Consider the following 16,460-nt stretch of genomic DNA (forward strand, 5'->3'; position numbering starts at 1 on the left):
GTATACCTCACCAGCTCTTTGTTCCCAGTAGTCAGCATTCCATTCTTGGTGTGTGTGGTGTATGAACGTGTGTGTGTGTGTCTGTGTGTCTGTGTCTGTGTGTTGTATGTATAGAGGCATTGCTTACCTAGAGTCCTAACGTATGGTAACAAAAATCAAATTTTGAATGGAATCTGAGGGGGGAATACCAGCTCAAGTCAGAGTATATCCAAAGCAAAAAATCAAATGATGAACAAATAAAATAAAAATTGGAGGCAGTGAGAGAACCAGACAGAGACCGAAAACTCAGGGAGAAAGGGTCAGAACAAGTGGGATAAATGGAGGTTTGGAGTTTTCCTAGAACCATGGTCAGTGTTCCCAGCTCACATGTTATGTGCTTGTAGCATGTGATTTTTTTTTTTTTTTAGGGTTTTCCGGTGAAGACCGGAAAACCTGCTAGACAAATTCTAAAAGAGCTGTAACACTAGCATGTGATTTTTATATGCAGTTCAAATTCATGGAAGTAGCCCAGCTGCTAGACACCAACAAATAAGCTGAGATTAGAAATACTGACTTGACTTCCCACCATCTCCATTTCTATCCCCTATCAGCTGTATCAGCCTCTCGCCTTGACCTTCTCTTTGTTAAGTTGGCCCAGCTTTTCCGAAGTTGTTTTGCTGTTGTTGCTTTGCCTGAATATATCATTACCAGATATCACCACGGATGATGAGAGTATATTCTTGGATCTATTCTGTTTCCCACAGACTCAGGTGGATGCCTACTCAAATTTTGGTTCAGATGCGGAGACTGACAGTGGGCCCTGCACACACCAAGAGGGTATGGAAAGGTTTGGATTATGTAACTGAGGTCTCTGAGGAGGGAAGGGCAGGCCACTCAGGCAGGGGTGGGGTGGGAGGAGGGAGCTGCCTGAGAAAGAAGACAAAGCATCCAGCACAGAGATTTTGTTGTGGTCGGGAGTGGGGCCAGAATGAGAGTTCCTGCACAGGCACGGGCTTGCTCGGTGTGAATCCCTCGCCCTCACAAAAGAGGGAGCACCCAGGCTTTCTTATCAGCTGCTGTGGGCACAAGAGGAAGAGGGAGGGGTGAGGCTTAAAAGCTGTCAGCAGTCGGAATTCAACCACTGGGGTCAGACTCCTCATTCCTTTGCCATAACAATGGTCTCTCCGTTGGTATGAGATAGCAGCCCAGCTTCTGCCTGGTATAAAGTACGACTCATGTTTCTTATCTGCCCTTCCCAGTGTCCCAATGCTCCCCAGCAGTCTTGCCCCCACCTGATCTTCTCCCCATGTTCAACTCTGGCCTTATCTTTCTCTGCCCCCCGTCTGGGTCTTGTCCTCCCTTCTCTCCTAATGCTTCACCAGCTTGGCTTCCTACATGCTCATCCTACTCTGGGGATAGTAGTTAATTGGAGGAAAGCCCTTCCTGTTAATTGCAGATAGTAGCGATTAGAAGGAAGCAAGATTTTATTTTTTAAGGATTAAAAAAAGAAACCCAGAAAATAGAAAAGTAGAAAAAGAATGAGGGATGCAGAGGGGAAAGTCAGTGGCTCTATGAACAGAGACAGAATTGAACCACATCCTCTTGATTTAATGGCTCTGGGTGATTAAAGATATCTGCTCTATCAGGAGAATTCTGTTTCCCTTAGGCCATTCTATCCAGTGCCCTTATGATGAGGCCTGCAGGAAGATGGTGGAGTACAAGCCAGTGGATGTCAAATTCTGACCAACTCTTCAGGTCTCTTATCCCTATGGCTCAGATTTAGTTGCTTGTCTAAAGGAAGCTGGTTGATGGCCAGGAGTTTTTGCTCCTAGCAGAAATAAGCTCACAAAGCTCTCCCCTATTGTAGGCTTTAATTGGCCTTCTCTTTTGTGTACATGTGTGCAGACATTCTTCTGCCTTCTTTGTAAATACTTTTCTTTTCTCTAGAGCAGAGAAATGCCTCAGCCTTATAATGGATTTTACATGCAGAGAAGAGAAAGAAAATGATTTTGCAAGACTCTCTCTTCTGTTGACTTGCAACACGAAGGAACACCCACCTCAGCCCAAGCACCTGCGAGCTTACATTGCCTGCTTCATCAAATGGAGGAGAGACAGAGGGAAAGAAGTGGGGGGAGACGCTCAAGTCATGTGGTCCCTAGCTGACTTCCTCATTTTAAGACTTTCTCTTTTCTTCATACTTGTCCCTTTCCTGTGGCCATTTCTACTTCTGTGGGATTTACTCTTTTTTTCATGTACTCCTTAGTTGTTGAGCTGAGTTCACCTGTTTTCAGATCTTATGTTCTTATTTGGATTCTGATAAACTGGTAAAGAAAGTTTAGGAAATTAACCCCCCTCCCCGCCATTGTCGTAATTACAAAATGTCATGGAGCTCTTAAAAGACAAACACACACACACAATTATTTAAAACTTGACTCTGGCTGAAAATATCTCTCTGGGCATCAGGTGATAGCCACAAGGATAGCAGGCATGAGTAAGATACGTAGTCTTAGAATTAGGTGGGGGGTTTGGCATTAAAATGGTATTAAAGGTGGAGTTTTGGCCAGAGGACACAGGAAGACTTGAAGCCTGCCCACATTAATTATTTCTCCCTGCAGGTGAGGTGTGCAAGGTAGATATAAGCACAGGACAATGGCTGGCCAAGCAGACACTTCATGACAGCTGGGGCTATTACTCTACGACCTGGGGCCAAACTTGAGGGAATTGGATTAAGTCCTGGGGTACCTCATTTGTCCTAGGCTAGAGAATTAAGTGACCTTGTTATTTAACCACATCCATCAGCACCAGAGAAAATGTAACCAGAGAAAGAGCAAGGAAAAGTCAAATCAATGCCCAGGAGTCCAGTCAATCAGACCCATGGTTCCTCTCCAGGGAATAAAGAAGAGATGTTGAAAGTGGCCCCAGATGCCTTCTTTAGGAAGACCAGGAAAGAAGCATCCTGAAGGCTTGGTGTCTCTAATAGGAAAAAAATTGTCACTCTTTTTTTTTTTTTTTTTAAGAGAGGTGAGGGAGGGCAGAGAGAGAGAGGGAGAGAAAGAATCTCAAGCAGGCTCCACAGGAGCCAGTTATGGGGCTTGATCTCACAACCCTGAGATCATGACTGGAGCCAAAATCAAGAATTGGATGCTTAACCAACTGAGCCACCCAAGTGCCCCTGTCACTCTTTATAACAAAGCCCTCACCCCTTTTTGTCCCTCTCTGCTCCCTCCCTCAATCTAACTCTAAAATTGGGCTTCAAATCTTATATTTAACCCAAGCTCTCTCACCTTTTAAGGTCATTCACTCTATTAATTTCTTCCAGACCCTCTCTTCATTTCAGTGAGTGTTTTCTCTAAGAAACCTCCCCAAATCTACCAGGAGGTATCTGTTTTCTCCTTCTCCCCACATTTACAGATCCCTTCAGGATCTGCATATGTGGGGCCACATTTGCTACTGGCCACACTCACTTTCTGTTTCATACTATAACCCCCCTCACTGAGCACGTGGGGAGGAATGGCATCTTTTCTGTTTTCTGCAACCCTCTCTGCATTGCTCATGTATTAGTCATTTGTCACAATGCTTATTTTTCACCCGTAGACATACCAACTGCAAGCCCTGCTTATGTCTTCTTCATTCCAGGATCCAGAATGAAGGAGCACCCCCTAATAGAGTCTTGTGGCAAAGGCAAAGGAACCATGCAGTGATTCTTGAAACTTCTGCTTGGATGTGGCACACAGCATGTTTCAAGTGCTCATGTTCCACTGGCCAAAAAAGTCACATGGCCAATCTCTGTGTCAATGGGGTGGGAAACTATAGTCCTTTTATAGGGACAGAAGAATGAATAATTGGGAACAGTGATACTGCCTATCTCAGTTCTTGACTAGGGTTGAGTGTCAGGTGCCTTCTGAATGACAACCTTCTGGTAAACCCAGTAATTGGCACCAATAAAACATTAGTTATTTTTCATTGGAAGATTTGTCTAAAGCTCACCTCTTATAATTGAAGATATGTATTTTGTTATGAGATTCTCTAAAATATATATGTTTCCCAGTCCTCTTAAACAAATGCTCCTACACATAATGCAACTTTTTCTCAAAGATTTGGGGTTGTAATTATGACCATCAACTTGGACTTTGTTACAATGTACTGATACTCCATGGGACCGTTAGCAAGTAGAGGGCTATCTGCCTCTGCTTATATAGTCCCAGGCTACTCTGCTTTTAGAGCTCAAGACTCCATCGTAAAGGTTTTTTGTCTCTTCCCATGACACTAGGCTCTCAGCTGTCAAAGCTTTATCAAGATATGATAGAGAAATCTTCCCCTAGCCCTTGTTACTCAGTAACATCAGCATCACCAGGGAACTTACTAGAAATTCAGAATTGGGGCCTCACCCAGGTCTTCTTGTCAGACTCTGCATCTTAGTAACCTCCCCAGGCACTACATGTGCACACTGACATTGGGGAAACAACCCAGTGGTTCTCAACCTTGGCTGCATATCGGTATCCCTGGGGAGCATTATTGATACTGATGTCAGGGCCCCAGCCACAGTGCTTGGATGTATTTGGTCTGGGGTGTGGGTGGTGAAGGCACTGGAAGGTTAGGAGCTCTCCAGATTCTAATGTGCAGCCAGGGCTGAGAACCACTGCTGTCTGGAAGACTTTTTCCTCATTGCCTGAACCTATTGGTTTGGTGATCAGCGAAGCACACGTATTTACCTTTGTGTAACTGTATTACTGACTACTATTAGCATCAACAAGGGCTGGAGGAGCCTGACCTTACAGAAATAATAACAGCCCAATTATTAAGGAGCCTCTAGGGGACAGGAACATTATCTCTAATCCTTGCAAGTACTGTCACCCTGATTTAAATTTAAGAAACTGAGCCTCAAAGAAGTGAGCAACTTTCCAAGGTCACACAAATGGTAAAAGTTGGATTTGAATTAATCTTTTTTCAAAGCCAGAAACTTTTTATCCCAAACCCAGGGAACTTTTGCTCCCAAACTGTGTGAGCTATGATGGGTTGACCTTGGAACATCTATTTTGGCTGTTCAGAGGCCCTTGTCACTGCCTTCCAACGTTTGGGTTGGAGTCTGGTTGGACAAGGTTACCAGGTGAGAGATCATGCCCTTAGATAAGTGACTATATATGACTCCTAATGGTTCCTTACAGTGTGCCAATTCACAGAGGGGTAAACTGATCATATGGAAGACAGTTACATTTTTCTAACAAAGAACATAGTAGAAATTCATCAGTGCAGAGGAAGCCCAGGAGAGGGAGGAATCATGCCTGGATGAAAGTATGCTTCTCCACTGTCAACTTCTTAATAGTAGTGGGGAGCCAAGCATGCTAGGAACATTATCTCATGGGATTTTCACCACAATCTTATTGAATGTGATAGTAATGTTGCCCATTTTATACATGTGGAAATGGAGGCTGAAAGGTAAAATTTACCCACTATTAGACAGCCAACAGAGAGCAGAGCTAGCATGGAAATCCAGATTCAAAGCCTGCGATATTTCATCTACAATTCATGACTTCTTAATTTCTTAAGTGAAGCATTCTGCCAGCTGCGTCCCATCTGGGTCACTACTTGCTGTGCGCCAGGTTTGGGACAAATTGCTCAACGTCACTTGACACGGGTTAAGGGATAGTTTTCGTAGGAAAGGGAAGAGCTTCAGGTATACAGCGGAAGAGAAAGAACAGGCTTCTGTCAATCATCAATCCACCAGGGATGCGTCAGTACCAGGGCACCTTGCTCCGCTGCTATTCCTGCCTTTTCACAGATCAAGGGTGAGAAATGACCTTGTTAATTGGGAAGCAGACATGCGCTGCAGTGCCAGGCAGCTTGGGGTTGGATCGCAGCTGTTTACAGATGTTCTCTCTGAATCCAACTGTTCAGGACTGGAAACCTTGGGGTTCCTGGGATATCACAGACCCCCTTCTGAGGCAGAGAAGCCCCTGGTGTTGTGGGAAGCTGCGCTTAGGGTCAGGCCCACACCTGGAGAGAAGCAACACCCATACCAGCATAGTTAGCTCATTGTCTGGGTTACCCGGAAGGAGCTCCCAGCGCCAATTTTGGAGAGGACACCTGTGAAAATCCCTACAATCTGGGTCATAAATAGTGATGTGGGAGGCAGCACTGGATCTGTCCTGCAATCAGTGGAGCTAACTGGTTGTGAGGAAAGCAGGAGAGGAAGAGGACATGGCTCTGAAGCATAGAAAGTGTTCTGCCCCCTTCTCATTTGGAGCCTCCCACTTCAGCCATCTATCTGGCTGGCTGGTGGTGGTGGCAAGGGGCAAATCAGGCAAAAAGTAAGCTGATCTCACACTGGAGAGTTTGGGGGGGGATGTCACATTTGCTGGGGGTTGAGGGGGGGTTTGAAGCTGGTAAAATCTTTAAACATCACTATCTCATATTTTGCTCCCTCTAAATTTCAGTGCCAGTGACAAACCATAAGAGACTCTCGAGTCTGGGAAACAAACTGAGGGTTACAGAAGGGAGGTGGGTGGGGGGATGGGGTAACTGGTGACGGGCACTGAGGAGGGCACGTGATGTGATGAGCAATGGGTGTTATATGCAACTAATGAATTATTGAACACTACATCAAAAACTAATGATGTATTATATGTTGGCTAATTTAAATTTTAAAATTCTGTATTAAAAAAGAAACATAAAAAAAAACCCCAACAGGTATGCTCCTCTATGGGGCATGAGTGTATCTCAAATAGTTCCCTGACTACAACTCTTGTCCTCTAAGTCACCCTGTCACAGACTTAGCTTTCTAAAACACATCTATTTGTGTCACTCCTTTGCTTACAAACTATGACTCCATCCCCATTCCCTACAAGATAAAGTCTAAATCCCTTAATGTGATGCATGATGCTTTTTATATGCTGAGTCCTAGACCTGGTTCTCGTGTCAGTCTCTGGGACATGTCCCCTTTCACTGTGCCAGGCTGGCTCTGAGCTCCCAGAGCAGTCACTCAACCTCTGGTCTTTTCTGCACTGTAATTTTTATTTACACGTGTTTCCTCTACTGGTCGTAAGTTCTTGAGGTCATGGACTATGCTAGATACATAGTGGGTATTTGATTAAGCTTCAGTGATTGGTTGAGTCTATATCACACCCCAAGTTCCAAAGACACAAGGAATTTTCTTCCTTTTTTGTTTTTTGAGATCAACAGTTTGTGCTGAGGCAGTCCCTGACGCTTCACGTCCCACCTTCCCTTTTTGTATCTCCCTACCCGTTCCTTTAGCTACTAAACACTCTTCTCACCTCTCACCATGCTTCTCTTGCTTCCTGGCCCCCAGACACCACTTTTCTTCCTAGAGAGAATGTCAGGAAGACAAAGCAGGGCCCATCCCCGGGGAAGAGGTGGTTCTGCATCATCTATCTGCTCCTTTGCAGCCAAACCTAAATATAAACCATGCTGTCGAGGAGGAGGTTGGAAACCACTCGTGTGGAATCATAGCCAGAGATAACACCCTAGAGAGAGGATTAAGAGACACGGGGTCCAAGCCCAGAGGTCCCAAGGCCAGGCCTGAGCATGAAGGTTGCTCTTGACATTGTGCACATAGGAGGAGAAGGGAAGGCTGCTATGAGGTCACTGAGGGACACACCTGGAAATGGGTGGGGGAGATGGTTGTGGTGAGGGAACGCACAGTGAACCTGTCCCAGCTCAAGCACAGAATATGTAGTCCAGGGACAAGAAGGAGGTTTCTGGGTTGGGTTGATGAATAGTGGGGAGCTGGCTGTAACTATTAATGATGTAAGGACTCTGCTTTCACCAGGTGTGACTCTTTGGGTTGACTGAGACAAATTAGAGCAAGACTCAAGCCCCATAATCCTGTAGGATCCTAGGAGGGATGTGAAGGGCATGGTACCTGCCATACCAAGGGAGCTAGGATATGGGAGTTTCCCATCTAGCTTCAGAAAGGACATTCCGTGAACAAGGCTCACAGAAGAGGAAATTTCCCAGCAGTTCAGCTGCCTGCAGGCGCAGCCTCCATGTCGTGTGACAGGGAGTGGGGAATCTCATCAGGAAAGACGGCATGCGTCCGCCTGCTGCTGAGATCCTCCCTTCTGTTCTCAGAGATGTTTGCTGGGAAGGTCCCCTAGTGAGCTGGTGGCCGTCTACAAAGGAGCATAGTATAACCTGGGCTTGGGGTGCCTCGGTGGCTCAGTGGGTTAAGTGTCCGACTCTTGATCTCAGCTCAGGTCTTGATCTCAGGGTCATGAGTTCAAGCCCTGTGTTGGGCTCTTCACTGGGCATGGAGCCTACTTAAAAAACAACAATAACAAAAGAAGAAGAATCTGGTCTTTACCAGACACCGTGGCTTGTGGGTTCTTCTCAAATATCCAGTGCTGCTGGGTTAGCTCATTAATACCTAGAATTCCACAGATGTGGCATATCAACTAGGGAAAGATAAATGTTCTACAAGTGGTATGCAGCTTGTCACTGGCAATTAAGAGATAAGGGAATTCAAGGTGTCAAAGGGCAATAAACTTGCTTAATTCCCAGACCTCAAAAGCTTAAGAGGGGAGTCCAGAATCCCCCACTCTCCACTCAGTTCTGAATGAGGCTACCTTAAGTATAACCTGTAAACATTTTATAAGTGGATAGATCTAAAAATCCACTCCATTCTGGACCCTAGAATCCCAACTCAACATCCTTCAGTGTCTGTGAGCCCCAAAGTCTTCAGGGTGCAGTCGTTCCAGTCCAGTTCAGCACCCTGGGCAATGCTAGGTCTCAAAGCAGCCAGACACAGATGTACACAGGCTTTTCCCAAGTGCTTTCCTCTTGCTGGAAGTTGTTCTCACTGAGACCCAGCTCTGTTCAGGGGCATAGTGCTGCCCTATTTCCACGGCCACCCTAGGCTTCCTTACAGAGTTTTCTCCAGAGCTTCTGTTTCAGTTTTCTATTGTTGTATAACAAATCATCCCAAAACACAGTGGCTCAAAACAACTATTTCTTATTTGTCATAGTTCTGTGGATCAGTAACTTAGGTTGGGCTCAGTGGGGCAGCTCTTTTGTGGGAATTGTCTGGGCTCACACATGTCAGTGTGGTCATTTGGCAACTCTATGAGGACTCATGAGGGTAAATGCCCCTTGTTCACACATCTGGGATTCGGTGCTGGTTATTGGCCTGGCCTTGTTCTCTATATGGTCACTTGCCGCTTAGTAGCCCAGCCCGCGATTTCTTATGTGGTGGCAGAAGCATTCCAACGAGGTGAAGTTGGAAGCTACAAGACCTCTTAGGGCTGAGCCTTTGGAATCAACACATCATCTCTGCCATGATCTGAGGTCAAAGCAAGTTACAAGGCCAGCCCAGATTTCAGAGATGGGAAAATATACTCCAACTCTTGCAGAGAAGAGCTGTAAAATATCGTGCCCTTGTTTTCCAATTTCCCGTAGTTCCCTACTGTACCTAGGATGAGGTTCAAATTTCCTACTGTTTATGGACCAGCATAATCTAGGCCCTGCCTCTCTCTAAATTGACCTACTACCCATCTCTCCTTGACTCACTGCAAATAGTTCTCCCTTTAGGGCTTTCATATTTGCTGTTTCTTCTGCCTGGGATGTTCCTCTCCTAGATCTTTGTGAGGCTGAATTCTATTTTGTCTTTAAATCTAAATGTCAGCTCCTCAAGGAGGCCTCTGCTAAGCATTTCTCCCAGTTACTTCTTACCACATTACCCTGTCTTATCCTCATGTAGCCCTTAGCACTATCAGAACCATTCATTCATTCATTCCCTATCTTCTCGCTAGAATTTAAACACCATGAGAGCATAGCCATTGATTCTCCAGTTTACCTCTGTATCCCCAGTGCCTAGAAGAATGCCTGATGGCATGTAGGTGCTTAATAATGTTTGTTGAAGAAATTAACCATGCAGTGTTTACCCTTACAGCTTTGAAAATCTTTATCACCTTAGAAGACAGGACAAAAGAGGAGAAAAACCATGAATCTTCATTCTCAAAGTTGAGATTAAAAAAAGAAAGTGGGTTCTTTTCCTGTAATTAGCACACATTGCCAGTAAGTGGGAGTAGATGTCTTAATCATTTTGGGCAATTTATTGGGCAAAGTTTTTCTTTAGATTCAAATGATGTTTGCCCAAGTCCAAACTAACAGATTTATAGTAACTTGTTTTCTACCTTTTCGTTATTAATTATTTAGTATACTTTTTAATTTTATTTTATTTTAAAGATTTATTTATTATTTGAGAAAGAGAAAGAGAGAGCACGTGCGAGCATGGGGGAGGGGCAGAGGGTGAGGGAGAGAGATTGAATCCCAAGCAGACTCCCTGCCCAGCCCTGAGCCTGACACGATGCTGGATCCCATAGCCCTGCGATCAGACCTGAGCTGAAATCAAGTGGATGCTTAACTCACTGGACCACACAGGAGCCCCTTAGTTTACTTTTTAAAATTGCTGACTTGAAACAATAGACAATAAAGCTGTTTATCCTTAGAGAACAAACATTTTTGTTAGAGAAGCATTTTTTATTTTCTGTTTTATTAGTTATTAATTATCATTAAATATAACTCTTCTCCCATAGCCACGTTCTGATTATTATGTTCTTTTCACTTTATTACAAATTCTGCCTTACCGTTACTATGCCTCTGGGCTGACGTGCAGAGCTGGACCTTTAGGCTAGATTTATATTGCAAAGCTTTATGGCTTCTCTCAGCTGCTAGCTCTATCCTCATTTAAAGCCTGCTGAGGACTTCGTTTCCCATGTGTTTCAACTCCCTTTTTCTCAACCCTAGTTCTTTTATTTCTCTTCCCCGTATCAGAATTAGGAAGGGAGAGAAAAAACACCTATTCCTTTATCCTGAACACATGATTCTGCCCCAGGTTCTTTCTAATACAAAGAAAGTAATTTCTACTTGTCCTTAAGTAAGAGTCAAATATCTCCCTCTATTCAGTTTTCTCATTGGGAGTTCTTTAAACTAGTGATTATGTACAATGGGACTTATCTTAGCGAAGCCATAGCCATGGTTCTGTAAGAGGTGGTTTATACAAAGTGTTTTTGTGATAAAAGTCCCTCCGAAACTCTTTTTCTATAGAAAGAGATAATGCTCTTAAACAGAAAAATGAAGTAACATCTAGACAAAGCCACTGATTGGGCATTTAAACTCCTCTGAAGTGTGCTGGTCCCAAAGGGTGGACCTTGTGAATCAGCAGCAGGGCTCCACTGTGAGTCACCTTAACATTTCTGGGACCACGTCCTCTCCTCAGCTCACATTCCTTCACCAGGCATGCTAGGGATACAATAAATGCTTACTGAGTGCTGTACCGGAATGTTCCAGACTCAGGGCATTCCACAGCACAGCTGCCTAATCCAACCTACAGGGTGACTCTTTTCTTCTTTCTATGGTGATGGCCCACTTATATTTTTGCATATTGCTAACAAAATCTGATCACCCCAAGGCTAAATGTCTTTTAGAATATATGTGCGATCAACAGTCATTAAGACAATATTAGTGTGTAACAAATGTTCACTGAATGAATGAAGGAAAATGACCAGAGTTCATAGTGTTAATTTATATCAGCGTTTTCTGATATTTTTGTATTGCACGCCCCATTAGTTAAAAAGTAAACAACCTTCAAAATGTATATTATGTATTTATAAGTTATTCAAATGTGCTATTGTACCAAAGTTTTCTGTACATAAAAATAGATACAAAAATATAAACTTTAAAAAGGATAACAAACAGGTAACGCTTTTAAGTAATTATACAAATCACTCCACCTGTCATTACAAAATAAAGATTTTACTATATTGTAGATGATCTTATTTTTGTAAAATTAATCCCAACCCTAACACTCTCTATTTTCTTTATGATCTCACCACTCAAAGTGTGGTTCATTGACCAACAGCATCAGCATCCCCTGAGAGCATGTTAGAAATGGGGAATCTTGGCGCACCTGGGTAGCTTAGTTGGTTAAGCGTCTGTCTTCAGCTCAGGTCATGATCCCAGGGTCCTGAAATCAAGCCCCACATCAGGCTCCTTGCTCAGTGGGGAGCCTGCTTCTCCCTCTCCCTCTGCCTCTGTTGCTCCCCCACTTGTGCTTGTGTGCTCTCTGTCAAATAAATAAAATCTGAAAGAAAGAAAGAAAGAAAGAAAGAAAGAAAGAAAGAAAGAAAGAAAGAAAGAAAGAAAGAAAGAAAAAGAAAGAAAGAAAGGGAGAACGGACTCTCAGGACAGGCCAGAAGGACTGAATCAAAATCTGCATTTTAACAAGACCTCAGGTGACTCACACACACATTCAGGTTTGAGAGTCCTGCCCTATGAAATTGTGGCTTCTACTTCTTTGCTGCAATACTTTGTTTAGGAAAAATGAATTAAAGAATTTCACACACGGGGCAAATCGGTAGGTAGCCTGACTGGTGAATCTTTTTTTTCCTCCAAATAAAAATTCTTTTTTCCACCGCTCCTTTGGTGGTTACACTCACTAGTTTACAAGAAGTCATTTTCTGTGGAGAATACGTCTTGCTCGGTGTCTCTTCCCATTAGTGACTCTCACTCTCTCTCTCATACACACACACACACAATAGTTCTTATAGAGTTATTACTGAAAAAGAACCTAGTAACACCATTAACTCAGACATCTGTACTTTCATCCCACAGCATCACAGACCTCCCACTCAGGATAATTTCTTCTGCACACATTTCTTCTAACCTTCAACCATGTTTTCTACTCATCTGTTAATATTATTTTCTGGGGAAGGAATTCACTCTAGTTTGTGGCTGTATCCTCCTCCACATCTGTTTCAGTCATTTTTACAACAGAAGGAAGAAGACAGAAAGAAGACGTGTGATTTTTTGCTTCTAAGAAATCCTTAAAGATGCTTCTTTACTGTTGTACACTGATGTTTAAAACAAACACTGGATTGGGTGTCACCCAACCTACACTGTTGCCAAGGCTATTGTGGAAGTCTGTGCATGCGTTCTGAATGCTTAACTTCTGGACATTCTACTGCTCATGGTAGTTTCCTACTCGAGTGTGGCATATGTCCAGGTACAACACACACTTGGGGCAAATTAATGATAATTCATGAGAGTGGATGTAAATATGTATTTTAAAGAATCATCATTTCCATGTTTTTCATTTGGCTGCCGTCTCATCAGAAGTGTTTAGATCACCACTGTTGCACCTTGCAGGGTGGCTGACCCAGAGCCCGGTCACCTGCGGGGCTAATGGTCAGCTAGGCCATTTCCACATTGTCTGTCCCTGCAAATCTCTCACGTGTTATTTCTTTGCAGGAAACTTTTAAAGCCGGGTGTTCATTTTCTGAGAGTTAGTTTAGTTAAAATCAGATACTATATTTCATCAATGACCCGACAGGGTATATTTCACACTACACTGAGTGAAAGGAAAGGGGATGCCACGGGTAGACCCCTGATTTATGTCAGTGCAAGATCCACAGGGGACCGTGTACTCCTTGACTACTTGTTTGTAAAACCCACAGCAGCACGCTTCAGTCCTGCTTCTAAAGCAGAGGGAGGGATTTGTAGAACGGATCTGCCTGGCAATAGAAAGGAGGAAGAAGGGCAGGTGCTGGTCACTTGCGTTGGCTGAAGCAGATGGGGAGAGCTGCCTCGTCACAGACTCGCCTTCCTGCCCCCTGGACTCCCCCTTCAGTGTGGCACTGGGGATCTGACCTAGTGGACCCAGAAGATCATTTCTTGCCCATCCCCGTACAATATGGACATAACCCACAGATGTCTTATTCTCCCTTTGGCAACCACTCCTGTCTCCCCACATACACTCTTATCCTCTTTCACAGTTGAATAGTCTTTTCTCGTAAACAAGATTTGGAGAGAATATTTTTTCTTTTACCCAAAAGCAGATTCTACCAACTCTGTTGAGGTGGTAGAGGGCTTTCCCCCTCTCTACAAAAGCAATGAGACCAACTTTGCTGTCGTTAAGTTTTATAAGGTAGTGCTGACCCTATCACGAAGGATTCTCCTCCAGACGGCTTTACTCATTAACCACAGCTGAGTGTTAACCTTTCCAGACATAAATAATACAGCAGCACCTTGGCCTGAATGGAAGAGGGAATGGCTAAGCCTTTAATTTGTCTTTTTCCCTTGGATACTTGCAAACTTCTTTTTCTTCTTGTGTTTGACAAAATGTCAAAACGGTATTTCTCTTTATTTGTGTGAAGGAATTCTTCATCCGGACTGAACCCGTGCTCTCTGCCATTTAACTTTGCAATGTGTGTGGTGGGGGTTGGGGGTATGTGTGTGCGGCTTGAGACAGGGCTCAGCCATGTGACATGCTCTGGCCAGAGGGATATTAGTAGACGTGACAAACAGGCTGCACATTGGCGCCGACGTCGGCACTTGCTCCCTTGCACCTCTGCAATCAGCGGGGGAAAGACAAGCTGTGCTAGCCCTTTGTCCCAGGATGGAGCTAAGGGCCCGGTGGAGCAGAGCCCAGGCACTCGTCACCCCAGTTACCACAGACTCATCCCGAAGAGCTGACAACTGCTGAGTCTCAGACAGGTACGTCCAGCCAGGATCAGGGAGTGGAGCCGCTTAGCTGACCCCAAGCTGATTCCACATGTGGAAACACAGACACTTACTGGTGAACATCCCTGGGTTTCTATGGTTGTTGGTTCTGTCCTCAGGTCTAAAGCCTGCCCCCCCCCGACCCCTGCCACTGCACTCTGGACCCAGGCAAGCCCCCTCATCAGGGGCCCCTCTCTAATCATCACCCCCAACTCCTACTTCATGAACCTCTTCCTCCTTATTGGCTCTTACTCATCAGCATCGGAATCTCAAGTCTCTCCTATCATCTGCTCCTTGTGCCTCATCACCCTCTTCCACTCACCACCTCATCTCCCCTCCCCTTCAAGGTAGAATCTTGAAGGAGAAAGCTAACCCTGCTCCCAGGTTCCACTTCCCACTTCCCACTCACTCTGCAATTGCTCTCCTGTCACATCACTGAAACTGCTCCCACCCAGGCCACCAGTGATCTGCTAATTATTGAATCATGGACACCTGCCCCCTCCTCCCCTTTGCTCTCCTCTCCTTCCCCCTCCTCCTCTTCCCCTCTGCTCTCCTTCCTTCTCCTCCTACCCTTTCTTGTTCATCCTCCTTCCTCCCCCTGTTCCCCCTCCTCCCCCCCCCCCACATACTCCCTTGGCATCATGCTTTCCTAGGTCTCCTACTTCTCTGCTGACTCTCCGGGTGCCTCGTGGGCTTCTCATCCTTATTCCAGCCTTATTCCAGCCTGCCTGATTCCCCCGGGCTCTGTCCTCAGACCTCTCCTCTTTAGCCTCTACGTAGGAGAAACTCATCCTATTCTCATTATCTCCAGTACCAACAATAGGCTGGTGACTCCCAAATTTGTAAGTCCTGCCAGTTCCCTGTACTGAGCTCCAGATAGACATGTCTAAGAGTCTGTTGGATATCCCACAGATAAATGTGAGATATCTAAAGTGTAATGCACCATTGTCCCCTTAGACTCCCTCCTTCCCCCATGTTCACCATGTCAGCAACTAGTACCACCCTCCCACCAACAAACATAAGCACTAGCCTTAGCTTCTCTCTGCTTTCTTTTCCCACACCCAATTTATTCTCAAGCCTGTTAATTCTACCTTCCTAACACATCTTCAGTCTGTTTGCTGCTCTCTATTCCATGTCAGCTACCTTAGTTCAGGCCATTTTTACCCTTTGACTTGATTACTTTTCCAGGCTCCTAACTTGCTTCTTATCCTCACCTTTCCCAGCCTTAAGCCATTCCCATACTGCTACTGACAGCATCCTTCCAAAATGAAAATTTGATCCTCTCATTCCCCTGCTTAGAAGCTTTTAATGATTTCCCATTGCCAGGAACCTCCGAAGGCTCTTTGTGATCGGGATCCCTGCTCACCTCTCCAGCGTAACCTCCTGACGTTCCCTTCCTCGAACTAGTGGAAGCCACCGAGAGCGACTTGCAGCTGCTCAAGGACAACCTGTTTTCTCCCTCTTGCAGCTTTTGTACCTCCAGCTCTGCCTGCTTGGAACAGCCCGCACCACAGCCTTGCCCCGGCAGATCAGGTAGAAGCACCCCTGTATCCCCCACAGGCATTGGCACATCACCCCTGCTTTTCTACCACTTCCCCCTCCCCAAGGACTCAGTGGCCTCCTTCCTGATCTATCATCCATGTGCAAGCCCTTGAACCAGGGACTGTGTCTCGCTCATCCCTGTATCCTCAGAACCCACCTCATCTGGGAACACAGTAGGTGCTCAATCTATGTTGGCTGACTGATTTGAGTGAGGAAATAAATGATTAAATTAATACACACACGAACCACGGGTCTCTCACCTAAAGCGTCTCCACCTTGTATACTGGAGCGGGAACCTTTTCACTCCTCAGATTTCCTCTTCTCGCCTGTCATCTACAAATGGGTTTCATCCTTATTCTATTGGTGATATCTTTAGGTCCTATAAAAATGTCTTCAATTCTTTTACTAGCTATCTCGGAGCAATA

General features: G+C 44.9%; 1 non-coding gene across 1 annotated transcript; it reads right to left on the reverse strand.

The window, feature by feature from the left end:
• Positions 1-404: 404 nt before the first annotated feature.
• On the reverse strand, positions 405-466 carry LOC123800756 (U7 small nuclear RNA). Its single transcript, XR_006782006.1, has one exon. It is a non-coding gene; the product is annotated as a U7 small nuclear RNA (small nuclear RNA).
• Between the last annotated feature and the right edge of the window lie 15,994 nt (positions 467-16,460).

The sequence above is a fragment of the Ursus americanus genome, chromosome 26, assembly GCF_024610735.1.
Source record: "Ursus americanus isolate L20-20 chromosome 26, mUrsAme1.1.p, whole genome shotgun sequence".
Classification (NCBI taxonomy): Eukaryota; Metazoa; Chordata; class Mammalia; order Carnivora; family Ursidae; genus Ursus; species Ursus americanus.